At 47.3% G+C, this 14,596-nt stretch overlaps 1 long non-coding RNA gene across 1 annotated transcript; it reads right to left on the bottom strand.

Annotated features, from left to right (window-relative positions):
• Window positions 1-451: 451 nt before the first annotated feature.
• LOC116667368 lies at window positions 452-11,934 on the bottom strand. The gene is made up of 3 exons (XR_004324256.1): window positions 11,924-11,934; window positions 10,653-10,655; window positions 452-532 (listed from the first exon to the last, which is right to left on the bottom strand). It is a non-coding gene; the product is annotated as an uncharacterized LOC116667368 (long non-coding RNA).
• Window positions 11,935-14,596: the final 2,662 nt, after the last annotated feature.

The following is a 14,596-nucleotide window of genomic DNA, read 5'->3' as shown; positions in this document are numbered from 1 at the left end:
TAGTGGTTAACTTGGCAGGTCAGAGGAATAATAGTAGTGAAATCAGCTCTAACGTACCTAAGATAAAGTATTTACAGAACCCACCAGAGTCGTTGGTCCTGGGTGACAGATGGCATCTAGTTTAGAAGAAGTGACAAGAAGAACCCCCCCCCCCACCACACACACTTTCCGGGACAGAGACCACCCTGTGAGTGTCCAGAGAGAGCGCAGGCAAAGAGTGATGCCCAGGACATGTGCTTACCTGAGTGTTACTGAAGGCAAGTTCATGTGCCCAACACACTATAAGGCCAGACGAACTGAAACGTTGGAGTTTGGAGCAGAGAAAGGTTGATTGCAGGGCCGAGCAAGGAGGACGGGGTGGCTCAGGCCCAGGAAAACCCCGAACTCCCCAAAGTGTTTCAGCAAAGCATATTTAAAGGTAGATAAGGGAGGGGGAGTCACAGGTACGTGATCAGCTCGTGCACAACCCCCTGATTGGTTGATGTCAAGGGAACAGGGCATCAACACCATCAACCCCCAGGCACCAGAAGGTCTGGGGGCCACGATCAGCAAGTAGTTAATTTCTTCCCTTTGGTGGTGGTTTTTCACATCTGAAAAACTCAGAAAATGTACATGAAATGATATTATCTGGATACTTCAGAGAGGAGCTCCAGCAGAGGACATGGGGGAGGGTCTGGCCCTGGAAGGCCCCACAGGGTCCTGCTCCGTTACCTGAGCAGGCTGGCAGGAGGCAGAGCCAGGGTGGCCATCAGCACCACGTTGTGACCCAGCCCAGCTGCCTCCCCAGCCCAGCTGCCTCCTCAGCTGCCGATGGTTGAGAGAGTCTTGGGGAAGAAGAGTGAACAAGTGATGGAGAGGAAATCCAGACATGAAGACTGGTGGATGAGTCAGCATCTGAGAATTGACTTAGGGACTAAAGCCAGTTCTGAAGCTGAATCAAGTAACTAAAAGAGAGTCAAAACCCCTCGGGAGCAGACATAAAGGAAGTGGGTTTCAAACAGGGGTGAGGAAGGGGGCGGTGGGTAGAGGGCACGGGATACAGCGGATCTAGGCAGGGCTCAGGACAGATTGGATACAATCTCTCCTTCCATGTGGGGTCTTTTCCTTTCCTGTTCTTTAAGGGAGCCATGTTTTGAGCAGCATTTGAAATCCAAGACATTTGTCTTTGGCCTCTGCATTTCTTGCCCTGGTTCACTTTTCCCCCAATTCCTGGGGTCCCTCTGCACAGACTCTGGGTGATGTGACCCTTGTCTGTGTCACCCTCAGCCCCTGACACTCTGCCTTCCTGTGAGTCAGACTCTGGGCTCTCAGTACAGGTGAGCTTCACATGCTTGAGGGGGAAAGGAGCTGATCGGTCCTGACTGTGGAAGAGCTGATCAGTCATCCTTGGTAACCCTTCAGGAAGGGTTTGAACTGGGCAGGGCTACTTACACGCAGATTTTTTTCAATAGTAAATATGATGGTGCTACACAATCCGAAGTTGGTGGGATCCACGGATTTGGAATTGCAGATACAGGTGACCTGCGGTTATAAGGGCTGACTCTAACTTATTTTCAACTGCACTGAGGGTCTAGGCTCCCAATCCCCATGTTATTCAATGGTCAACTCTATCTGTCTGTCTATCTATATGTCTGTCTGTCTGTCTATCTATTTAGGAGAGACAGAACTATTTTGGACACTTTGAACCTGTTTCATTATCAATCTGCACAACAAACAAACCAACTCAAACAAACTGTGAGTTGGTTTCCTTATGACTCCCATCTTACCAATGAGAATATCAAGGCCCTGTGCCAGAGAGTTACTGTCTGATCCCACAGACCCACTTGTTCCTCTTCCCCCACGGTGCACTCCACCCTGGAGCCAGGTCTATAAGGGCTACATCAATGGCCTCCATATCCTTTTGTTAGAGTGGGCAGATAGCTAGATATGAGCAGAGAAAGGGGTACCCAGGCCAAATGGCAGGAAGTGGGCAGAAAGGAGGGGCACAGCCCAAATACAGGAAATCACACATCATGTAAGCACCAGAGGTCCCTGGGCAGAAAAAAAAAAAGCAGAACCCTCTGGGCTGATAAGAGGTCGCACATTTAGGGGTGATGAGTGGCCTGGAGGCTGACAAAGAAAGGTGGGAAAAGGCAGGAATCTCCAGTGTCTGAATGTCATTATGCCCTCATTTCAATAAAATTAGCCTTTCAGATTAGAAGTACCCATCCTGCACTGGCACCATGACACTTCCCATCCAGACTAAATAAGGACCAAATTCCCTCTCCCTTTGGGAAGGTGGAGCTGGGGTGAAAATTAGGGAATATGACCCCAAATCCTCTCCCCACTGAATGGTCCACCCATTCATTTTGACACTGTACGTAACCAACTTGCCAAAAAAAAAAAACCCCCTCAGGGCAACTGCTCACCTGGCCCTGCCCGCTCTCCCCTTGGGAGTGTACTGTCCATCCCTTAATGAATCCTCATTTTACTGTCTTAACCTCTGCATCTTGTCTCTGAATTCTTTCTGTTATGGGACAAGAATCTGGAAACCTGCTGTGTCTACTGGCAACAGTATGGCTTGTGATTGAGTTTAGCCAGCGGGGAGCACCATCAGAACAGAGGCGTGGAGCGACCGACGTCGTGGGTGTGTTCCCCTGGCTCCCTCCCCACAAGGTGGCCACGGCTGTCTGTGTCTCAGCCTGAGGACACTGCTGCTTTCAGGGCTCTCTCTCCTTCTGAGCTGCAGTAACTTCTCTCTGCCCTCGTTTCTTCTGGCCTAAAGTGGTGGCAGCTCATCTCTGGCCAGCCCTGAGTTCCTGCACTGGGCCCTGGGCTTCCCCTAAACCCAGCTCCCATGAATGAACCCCTTTGTAAATGCGCTGTGCCGATGATCCTCAGTGAGGGTGGCCAACAGTCCTGGTTTGCCTGGGGCTGAGCGGGTTCCCAGAATGCGGGACTCTAAGTGCTAAAACTAGTGTAGTTTTGGGCAAACCAGGATGGTTGGTCTCAATATTCCCTTTTTACCTGTCCAGTTTCTCAATAGCAGGTTTAAAATTCCCTAAATTAAATTCTCTCTGTAGAAATAACTGGCGTGGTTGATGATCCTGACTTGGAGCCTGACTGGTACTGGATGGGATGCAGGTGCCAGAGGATGGATGCACTGGCTTATGTGGCCTCGCAAGCATTTGAGAGATGTGGTAGCCGTAGCAGCCACAAGGGCAAGGGGATGGCTGGGGACTGACTGTTAGGTGGGTCAATGCACAGAGGGAAGAAATGCAAGTTCAAATCAGCCCACCCTCTGAGTAGGCACAAAATCAGAAGCCAGAAGCCCTCTGTGGCAGCGTGTAAAAGGACTCTCATCTGCCATAGCTGGATGGCACATTCTGCTGATAAAAGTCAGAGAAGTCCAATCTGTGGCCTTAGCAAGTAACCTATGCCAAAGTCAAGGGCATGATCAGGACGGGTGGGACCCAAGGTCCTGGCAAGGGGACATCTGGGAGATGTGCTTGAGAACCTTCTATCCTCAGATTCCCTGGAACTCTCTGGGCTTGAAGAAGAAACCCACCCTTCCTGTAGACAACACAGCTTCCTCTTGCCCTACGTCCATGCAGAGCTCTCCACTGGGGCAGCTGCCTTGCAGGATGAAACTTGCCCTTCTCAGGATTTCCCCCACCAGCCCTCACGGCTTCGAGGTCAGCACATTTTATCTGTAAAGTGGTGTATCTGTATATGGTGACGATTTTAGGCTGTTCAGACCATACATTCTCTGTTATAACCACTCAGTTCTTCCCTGTGTCCAAAAGCAGAGTAGATCATATGTAAACATGTGGGCGTGGCTGGATTTCAACAAACCTTTATCTACAAAAATGGGCTGTATTTGACCAGTGGGCCACAGTGTGCCAACCCCTGTGCTAGGCTAATAGTAAGGTCTGGCATAGCTCCACATGGCAGGCGAGAGGGGCTGTTCCTGCTTCAGAAAGGGTCACAGAACCTGGCTCACATGGACCAACGTGACCCAGTGAATCTTGAGCACGCTGAACTGGGAGTAAACCACTAAGCTGGACAAAGGCGAGTTGACTGATACTCGGGCACTCTCCCCTGACTCAGGATTTGCATCCTGGCAAGCACACCTAGAACCAATCCTTATCTGCGGCTGAGAGAGTGCCCTGCGGCTTGGAAATGAGGATGACATTGATGCTAGAAGTCCCATGACAGCAGAAGGAGTAGAACATTCAGTGGGGTCGGCATTCAAAATAGATTTATTGTGCAAGACCACAGAGTCTTCCAAGTAACCAGTCACTGGGAGCGCGCGGAGGGCGTGCTGTTCACTAGTAAAAGAAGGAACGTGCCAGTCAGGGGGCCACCAGCATTGCTGAGAAACTCCCTGATGACTGAGCTTTCTGGGCTGTGGTGGGTGTGGGCCCCCGGGTGAATTTGGGGATGATAGGCTTCAAGAAGAGCCCAGCAGAGCCGGCAATACTTAGCCATCCAAGGCACGGTGGACAAATGATTGTAACAATGGCAACCTGGACCCTTATTTGCAAGAATAAGGGAGCCGTGACTACTAGACCGTGGTGTTCCTAACAGTAAGATTGGAACATGTTGCTCAAACTGTGTAACAAGAGCAGGTGAGCCAAAGGCTGATGTCAGCTGCTGCGATGGAAAATCATGATCCTTTGCCCAGTTTCCAGACCGGAGCCAGTTGTCAGACCAGGAGCCAATCTACGGAAGGGGCGCCTGAGTGTCCTTGAGGAATAACGCTGTAATGTCACAGCGAGCAGACGCACTAGGGGGGCCCTCATGTAGGACCGAGAGGACCTTGGCTATTTCTCCTGAGGAAAAGGAGTGACTCAGACCCTTGAAGGGCTGTGAATACAAGATTGGAGCTGAAACTGATACGACGAGACCGAAAATACCATCACAGCCTTCCTGTCGATGTGGGGAAGTCCTGGTGCCAAATCCATCTCATAGTGGTCCCACGGGTCCCGCCCCAGCTGGTGTTCATTTGCCTCATCTCTGATTTTATCTTTGGAACGGACCTACTTAGTAACTTGAAGAACCCTCTTGTAGAGGAAGAACCGTGATGCTGAGAAAAGCCAAGTGGAAACTCATCCCAGCTAAGACAGAAAATCAGAAGTCAAGTCTCATTCTCGGTTAGCTGCACCTCAGAGACTTAAAGGAGGCAGAGGCTACTCAGTTGCCCTGAGATCTTAGTCCTCTGGTGAATTCAAGGACAGTTATCATTTTGTATTTCATCTGACACATTCTTATTGTTAAGGAAGGAGAGAGGAATTCCCAGTTCTCTACGTTCTAGGTGAATCATTCTCAGATTTTTCTTTTGGTAGGGGTGGGTAATTAGGTTTCTTTGTTTGTTTGTTTAATGGAGGTACTGGGGATTGAACCCAGGGCCTTGGGCATTCACTCTTCCACTGAGCTACGCCCTTCCCCACCTCAGATTTTTAACCAAAAGGGAAGGCATCTTAAAATTTTAGTCCCAGCTACAAACTGAGTGATTGAACACCTTCAAACACTGAAAATAGCATTTATAAATGTAACAGATTTTATTTCCTTTTTAAGGTACTTTAATTGTCTGATGGCTATGTCAAATCTTTCTGGAGTCTTTAGGTAATTTTCATACATTTAATTAATTATAATTATAAGATGAATCTAGATCTTAAATGCCCCTACACTGTTTATAAACTCAGTGAATTTCACATTAAAAATCACAAGTTTAGTGGAGGGGGTAGAGCTCAGTGGTAGGACATGTGTTTATCATGCACAAGGTGCTGGGTTCAATCCCCAGTGCCCCCATTTATTTTTATTTTGTTATTGATGTACCATCAGTTACAATGTGTCCACTTCTGGTGTACAGCCCAGTGTCCCAGTCATGCACATATGTATGTGTATTCATTTTTGTATTCTTTTTCATTAAGGGTTATTACAAGATATTGAATATAGTTCCCTGTGCTGCACAGAAGAAGTTTTTTTAAATCTATTTTTATATATAGTAATGCTTTCATTAAAAAAAAACCTAATTACTCCCACCCCCCCAAAAATGAGTCATTCAGAAATCACAAGTTTAAATTACTTAATTTTAATATGGAATCACAAAGTGGCTCTACTACTTGCAGAGGCCAACATCTCTACTGTAAGAACTTAAATACTAAATATGAAGAGAGTTCATTCAAGAACTGTAGGGAGTCTGAGATTTTAGCCCACTTTCAAACTAACAGGTTTGGTGGATGCTGGTAAAAGACACGAGACTCCCGGGTCAGAGGCAAAGGACTGCGTTGCTCACAGCAGGGGTAGTGAGGAGAACAGCAACAATGACACTGGTTCCCCAAGCCCCGATCCCCCCAGGGCAGTTGAAGAGGGAGCAGGTGACACCTGCACACACCGTGGGCAACAGGACAGCAGCCCTGAACTTGTGGAGCCTGAATCTTTTCCCATGGGTAGCAAGTCTGCTTGACTTTTGCCATAAAGAAAGAAACGATCTTCACTGTACTGGACAGTAAACCTGCCCTCCTGGAGGGAGACTCTGTCTCCATTTTCCACATTTGTTTGCCAAACATCCTCGAAAAGGGAGTCCAGAACAAAGGCAGTCTTGCTTCTGCCCGCAGATGTGCAGAAATGTGAGAAAGTGACGGAAAGCTGTCTCCCAACATCTTAACCACGAGAGAGTCTCTCTGAGGGCTGATTCTCTCAAGCATTTCTAAATTTAACTCTAAATCTTTTCGTGATTGAAAGATGTACGCCCACTAAGGAGACAGTTCTAAACAACGTTCGGGTTATCTTATCATACGGTTCCTGTGCTTGCCTCTCAGTTAGCTGGGGAGTTTTAACGGCCAGTGGCTCTCTGGCTGGAACACCGCCTGGGTTTTTGGTGGTGACCTTGACTGCCGAGTCGATCCCAGCTTCCTGGTCACTCTGCCAATATTCTCCAAACAGGGTGGTCTCCCCCCCGGTTCACCTACACTTTCACTGTACGTGACCTCATTCTGCTGACTCCTCTCTGAATGGCCAGACCTCTAGCTGTCCCATCCTTTGGTTGAATTTTAGCACGTTTACATACATCTTTGTTCTTTTCATATTATCCTTGTCTTTCTGACCACAAACCTCAGAGCCGTGTCTGACTTTATGGTCTCCATGCTTAAGAAGAGCATTTTTGGTGGGGAGGGTATAGCTCAGTGGTAGAGCACATGCTCAGCATGCATGAGGTCCTGGGTTCAATGCCCCGTCCCTCCATTACAATCAATCAATCAATCAATTGTAAAATCTTCTACCACAAACAACAAGAAATGATGGACAATAACAGATAACATTCTTTAAAAACAACAAAAAAAAAGAAGAGCATTTTGTCAGGTTCTTTGGTGGGCCAGAAAAAAGAATTGTTGCACTTGATTCTCTCCATTTCTAGAAGGTGCCAAGGTGCCACTTGGGCTGAGGGGAGAGGAAAGCCTTCCCGTGGAGGTCCCTCAGAGACGGCATGGTCACGGTCGCAGCCCCTGTGCTGTGGCCGGGAGCTGGGTGATTCCACCCTCCCCGGAAGAGCTCCGGTCCCCTGGCCAGCACTCCCTCTCCAGCTGCTCTGCTTGTTGGTGGAAGCCCCCAACCCATCCCAGAAGGACCACCTGCCAAGGAGGCTGAGTGCAGCAAGACAAGGAGCCTGCCCAGCACCTGAGTGTTCACCTTCCCTGCCCAGGAAGCAGCGCCTGGGGGCGGGGGAGCTCGGACCACACCAGGAGCCTGCCCACGGTGCCTTCTCCCTCCCCGCAGCGGGTTATTCATCTCGCACACGAGCTGTGCTCTAACTGCTCCAACAGCAGGAAATGAGTCTGGGAGGAGGGCTGCTGTGGTGGGACAGAGCAGACTTCTTAGATCCGTGGTTTTGATGGGAATGTGAGAAAAAAAATCCCTGCCATAAGGCAGCCTCCGGCTTGAGCAGCTTCGGCTTGAAACACACAAGGTTTCTCCCCATTTCAAATTCTAAATTAATTATAGCCTAAGTGTAGTATCTCAGTCAGCCTTCATCATCCATTCAGTTTGAAGGCCATTACCAGCCACAGAGCATCCTGCCCCCAGAGCCAGCGGCAGTCCGTCCGGACTCTGGGCTCCGAGTAAAACTTGAGCTGCTATCTCATTTCCTTCTCTTCACAGCAAAGTGAAGACCACTCCCATGGGAAAGGGGGCAGGATATCCTCCTGCCACAGACGATCCTGGTACAGACTGTGGATGGATAGGGTGCAGAGTCTCTCATTCCTCATTCCTCGAGGGGCAGCAGGAGGAGGGCTGGCCCACGCTGGGAACTTTCTGGAAGGATTCTCTCTGAGCCTGAACACCAGGGCAATGTTAACCAGTCCTGTGACGTCTGCTTGGTCTCACAGCTTTTTTCTTTTCCAGAATGCACAGCAAACCAAGATGCTTTTACTGTTGGTTTATGATGGTCCTTGCCTTGATGAGGGCCCCGGGGTTCTCAGAGACTGGATGGTAGGTCCCCCTGATGAGGAGCCAGGAGAACTGAGCTCCAGTCCTGTCTCCGCAGCTCACTGCCACTGCCACTGCCATTGCCCTAGTCACCCGATCTATTAACTAATTCATAAATGGGTGTGATTGTAGCTGCCACACCTGTATCCCAGGGTGATCACTGGAATCAAATGACGTAATGGAATACTAGACATGAACGTGCTCTGTGATGTGTTGTCTTCTGGATTCTAAATGGGAGTCCAGGGCCCATTCTGTTCTTAGGACAAGATGGAGCTGTCCTGAACTTCCCAGGGGCTGAGAACAAGCGACCCAAGTTCTTGGCTTGAAACTGTGTCCGAAAGATAGAAGGATGTTCATGGTGTTCCACTTGGGGTGTCAGAATGTGTGTGGCTCAGAGCTGGAGGAAGAGGGGACATCTGTCCGCCTGACTGTGGGAACTGAGGCAGCCACCTATGCAGACAAGTTGGCCAAGGGATAAAGAGAGAAGACAGTTGTTCTCAGTGAGCAGGAAGGAGAGATGGCAGCAAAGGACTGAACGAGATGGTTCGGCTCTGTCCTCAGGCTGAACCCAGAATCCCCCTCTTCACCTCCACCACTACTCTGCACATCTGTCATCTGCAGAGGCTGCTCACAGTCTCCCTGCTTCCACCAGAACACCCTCCACCATCCGTCCTCCAGGCAGAAGTCGGATCCTGCCTGCCCTCCCCTCTCAGCCCTCAGGGGCTTGGGGGTCCACTCAGAGTAGGAGCCCAGTCCTCATGAAGCCTGCACAGCCCACCCCTCTCAGGGCTGCTCTCCCCTGACTCGCCCTCTTCACTTCCCTCAAGTCTTTGTTCAAATGTCGCCTTCACAATGAAGCCTCCCTGCCATCCTGCTAGAACCACCCCAGATTGCCCAGCACCTCCCTGAACACAGACTTCAGGGTGGAGAGGGGCTTTGTCTGTTTCTTTTTATTGTATCCCAGCGACCGAGACCTATGCCTGCACGGATCTAGTGTTCAATGAATATCTGTAGGAAAATGAGTAATTCTGCAGGAAGAAAGGGAGGAGACTATCTCAAGAAAGAGGAAGCATTTACAATGTCAGCACTTCCAGATGCTTTGGAGAGGCCAAAGTGAGAGCAGGGACTAGATGGCAAATGCAGTCCCGGGAGAGAGTGGTGTCAGTAGTCTGTTTAAACTGGAAACAGTTTCTGAACCGGAAACATTACCAGATGAATGAGCAGGACTTGAGTGCCGGACATTCAGTGTCAACAACTCATTCAAGAAATGTGGGCTGAAGGTATGGTCATAACTTGAGGGGGATACCAGATCAATAAAAGAAAATTTCTGTTTTTTTTTCTTTTTTAATTTTCTTTCTTTTTTCAAAACTTAAAAAATTTGAAGATGTTCCAGTCAAGATAGTGGAGTGGTAGGACCATAAGCTCGCCTCTCCTCGTGACTACAATGAAATCACAAGTGACTGCTAAACAACCATTGGAAAAAAGACTAGAACCTAGCAAAAAAGATCTTCTGGAACTGGAAACATAAAGAGGGAACCACAGCAGTACGGTAGGAGGGGCGTGCTCACGATGTAATTGGGCCCCATACCCCCCAGGTGGGGGACCCACAAGTTGAAGAGTAGTTAAGTCACAGAGGCCCTCCCACAGGACTGAGAGCTCTGAGCCCCACGTCAGGCTCCCCAGCCCGGGCCCCGGCATTGGGAGGAGGAGACCCCAGGACATCTGGTTTTGAAGGCCAGCAGGGCTTGGCTCTGGGAGCCCCATGGGACTGGGGGAAACAGAGACTCAATTCTCTTGAGAAGAAAACACAGAAACTCACAGCCACAGGTCCAAGGACAGAGGCAGTGATGTCATAGGAACCTGGGCCAGACCTGCTTGCTGGATTTGGAAGGTCTCCTGGGGACGTGGGGGATGGCTGCAGCTCACTCAGGGGACATAAAACCTGGTGACGGACATTCCGGGAGTGTTCATCTATGTGAGCTTTCCTGGAGGCTGACATCTTGATTAGATCATTAGCACCAAGACCTGCCACCCAACAGCCTGTAGGAAAGCCTCAGGCCAAACAGCATACAGGGTGGGAACACAGCCCCACCCATCAGCAGACTTCCTGAGGCACAAAGGCCTCTAGACATAGCCCTGCCCACCAGAGGTCCAGGACCAAGCCTCACCCAGCAGTGGGCGGGCACCGGCTCCTCCTGCCAGGAAACCTGCACAAGCCTCTAGTCCGGCCCCATCCACCACGGCAGATACTAGAAATAAGAAAACAATAATCCCAAAGCCTTTGGAAGGAATCCACAAACACATAGAAAGACACATGATATGCGGTGACAAAGGAGTATCTCCCAGGCCAAAGCACAAGATAAAATCCCAGAAGAGGAAATAAGTGATGAGGAGACAGACAATGTATCTGAGAAAGAGTTTGAAGTCATGATGGCCAAGATGTTCAGAGAACTCAAGAGGAGTATAGATGCACAGAGTGAAGTTTTTAGAAAAGAGCTGGAAAATATAAAGAATACTGAAACAGAGGTGAAGAATAAACTCACTGAAATAACATTTATTTAATGGATGCACTGCTAAGCTAAGCACACGCTCTACCACTGAGCTATACCCTCCCCACTTCTGTTGTTTTAATTAACATACTGTTTTTTATTTCTAAAATCAATTTGCACCCATTTTAGAAGATACAGAAATTACAGAAAAACCAAAGATAGAAATAAAACTTCTGCCTAATCCCATCACCCAGATAAAATCGCAATTAACTGTGCCTTGTGTTTTTGTTCTAGGTAGAGGCATCTAGAGTAGTTCTGTAGCCTGTGAGCTTGTTTTTATGAAAATGTAGAGCTATACATGATACAGCTACGTTGTAGTTATGTGTCTGTTTTGTAGCTTTATTTTTATTTAAAATTTTATTAGGAAATTTTTTCATGTCTTTATATATTTCTGATGGTGTAATTTTTAGTGGCTGCAAATAATTTTACTCAATAAAGTGTATAGCACGGGGAACTATATTCAATATCTAGTAATAACCCATAATGGAAAAGAATATGAAAACAGATATATGTGTGTGTGTGTGTGACTGAAACACTGTGCTGTACACCAGAAATTGACACATTGTAACTGACTGTATTTAAAACAATAATCAAGTGTATAACCGATTCTCTATCTGGACACTTAAGCTTTATCCGTCTCTTCACTATTATAAACCACACTATAATAAGCATGATTTTTCTTTGCCTTTTTTAAGAGAAGGAGAAAATAGAGGAAAAGTTGAAAAAAATGAGAGAAAATGGAAGTAATTCACAGAAAAGGGTCCTGAAGAACTCTAGAGAGGGTGAGGCTACAGGTACCGGCATGCATACAACTTGACATTGGTGGCTTCAGCCTGTCCCCGCCTGGACCCAGGGCATCAGTATCACCAAAGTCCGACAGTGAGACGTGTGCCTTGCTGCGATGTAACAGGAGCACACGGTATCCCCTGTGGCCATGGTTCCAGAAACCCTGAACAGCCGATAACGCGGACAGAGCCCAGGCTCACCAAGGCAGGTTCAGTTCTGGGAACTGTGTTTCTACCAAGTCCCCAGGGGAGTCTGGCTCCTACCAGAGTCTGAGCTTCTTCAAAATTCTGTTCTGCAGGAAATACAGGGCAGAGAAGAATGAGTTAAATGGCACTATGAAGAATCAGACAAATCTGGAAAGTGGAGCAATCTACAGGACAACCCAAACGGTCCCGCCACCAGGCAATGGTGCGGGAAAAGAGGTTGGGGGAGGGGTGCAGGGGAAGCTTAAGATTTAAGCAACATTCAAGACATAAAAACCAATGCAGAGTGTGGCCCTTGCGTGAACTCTGTCTCAAGCAAACCAATTGTAAAAGACATTTTGTGGGGTGGGGGGCAATAAGGGAAATTTGAATATAGATGATGTTAAAGGATGACTGTTAATTTTGTTTGGGGTAATATGGTATTGTAGCTGTGTGAGAAAATATCTTTGCAGTTTAGTGTCACATAACAAGGTGCTTAGAGTAAATGTGACATGTGGGCCTTGCTTTTACAACAGTTCAGCAAGGACAACGTGAACAAGCAACTATGGGAGATGTTAGCAGATAAATCTAGGCCTTGAAAATAAGGGGACACATTTTAATTACTTCTATATGTATTTGAAATATTTTATAATAAAATGTTAAAAAGATGTGGCACAAATGACAAATGCTGGAGAGGCTGTGGAGAAAAGGGAACCCTCCTACACTGTTGGTGGGAATGCAGTTTGGTGCAGCCACTATGGAGAACAGTATGGACATTCCTCAAAACACTAAAAAGAGACTTACCATATGACCCAGCAATCCCATTCCTGGGCATATATCCAGAGGGAACTCTTAATTCAAAAAGATCCATGCACCCCCAAAGTTCACAGCAGCACTATTTACAACAGCCAAGACATGGAAGCCGCCTAAATGTCCATTCACAGGTGACTGGATAAAGAAGATGTGGTAAGTTTATACAGTGGAATAAAAGCCATAAAAAAAGAATAAAATAATGCCATTTGCAACAACATGGATGGACCTGAAGATTGTCATTCTAAGTGAAGGAAGCCAGAAAGAGAAAAAAAAAAAATACCATATGATATCACTCACAAGTGGAATCTACAAAAAGAAAAAAAAAAGACACAAATGAACTTATTTATAAAACAGAAACAGACTCACAGACATAGAAAACAAACATACGGTTACCAGGGGATAAAAGGGGTGGAAAGGGATAAACTGGGAGTTCGAGATTTGCAAGTATTAACTACTATATATAAAATAGATAAGCAAATTTCTTCTCTACAGCACAGGGAACTATATTCAATAACTTGTAGTAACCTATAATGACAAAGAATATGAAACAAATATATGCATATTCATGTATGACTGAAACATGATGCTGCCCACCAGAAATTGACACACTGTAACTGACTATACTTCAATTAAAGAAAAAAGGCACGTGGGAGATGAGCCACACGGAGAGACCCTCTTTCCTCAGACACTGGTGTGAGGGGCAGCCCCGAGAGAGAGAGCTTCAGGTGGAGGGGAAATCTGGGGAAAGTCAGGTTGGAGAGCCCGGTTACCCCGCAGGCAAAGGGGAAAAGGGAGAAGAGGTGAGGGCTGGCCTTGGAGAGGTTTACGACACAGCAGTGCTGCAGGTGGGGGGCTGTGAGGGGTACCCTCGCCCCATCAAGGTGAGACTGAGGGTCCCCATCACAGGCCCGTGGTTTTCTCGGGCACAGTTTGCCAGCCGGTAAGCAGGGTGAGGACGGGTGGGAGGCGAGGCTGGCAAACCAAGACGTTTAAAGAGCAAAGTTGGCGGGAGAGGGACTCTGTGTTCTGTAGTTCATTTCCTGGCTCCTGACTAATTGCTCCTGGAGCTGGCTGGACGCCTGGTGAGTCTTTCTCTGCAGGAGGATTTGGGGAGGGAATCAGAGGTGCCGAGACTGGTCAGGCTTGTGTTTCTGGATAAGTGCGGGGGTGTAAGGGCTGTGTGTCTATTAGTTGTTCAAGTACCTTTCTTCTTGGAAAAAGCTGAGTTCCGTGCCTTTCAAATCCTGCTGAGAGATGTGATTTCCCCAACACTGAGCGCTACCTTCTAGGCTATACCCCGAAGGCATCAACTGTGTGGTTTCTCTGGCTTCGAACTGTTCATCACAACACACAGCGCACCATCAACAATACATACTGTGTAGAGTCGTGTTCGTATTTACCTTTTAAAAAATTTTTATATAAAACAGAAACAGACTCACAGACATAGAATACAAACTTGTGGTTGCCAGGAGGGAGGGGGTGGGTAGGGACAGACTGGGAGTTCAAGATTTATAGATACTGACAGATATATATAGAATAGATAAACAAGTTTATACTGTATAGCACAGGGAAATAGAGTCAAGATCTTGTAGTAGCTCACGGTGAAAAAGAATATGAAAACAAATTTATGTATATTCATGTATGACTGAAAAATTGTGCTGTACACCCAAAACACACAACATTGTAAACTGACTATAACTCGATAGAATTTTTTAAAAATTTAAAAAAAAATTTTGAATTTTAAAATTTATTTTATTACTTTTTTTTGAAGTACAGTCAATTACAATGTATCAATCTCTG

This window comes from Camelus ferus, chromosome 11, assembly GCF_009834535.1.
Source record: "Camelus ferus isolate YT-003-E chromosome 11, BCGSAC_Cfer_1.0, whole genome shotgun sequence".
Lineage (NCBI taxonomy): Eukaryota > Metazoa > Chordata > Mammalia > Artiodactyla > Camelidae > Camelus > Camelus ferus.
Note: the sequence above shows the minus strand (reverse complement) of the source record. Positions and strands in the feature narration are given on the sequence as shown.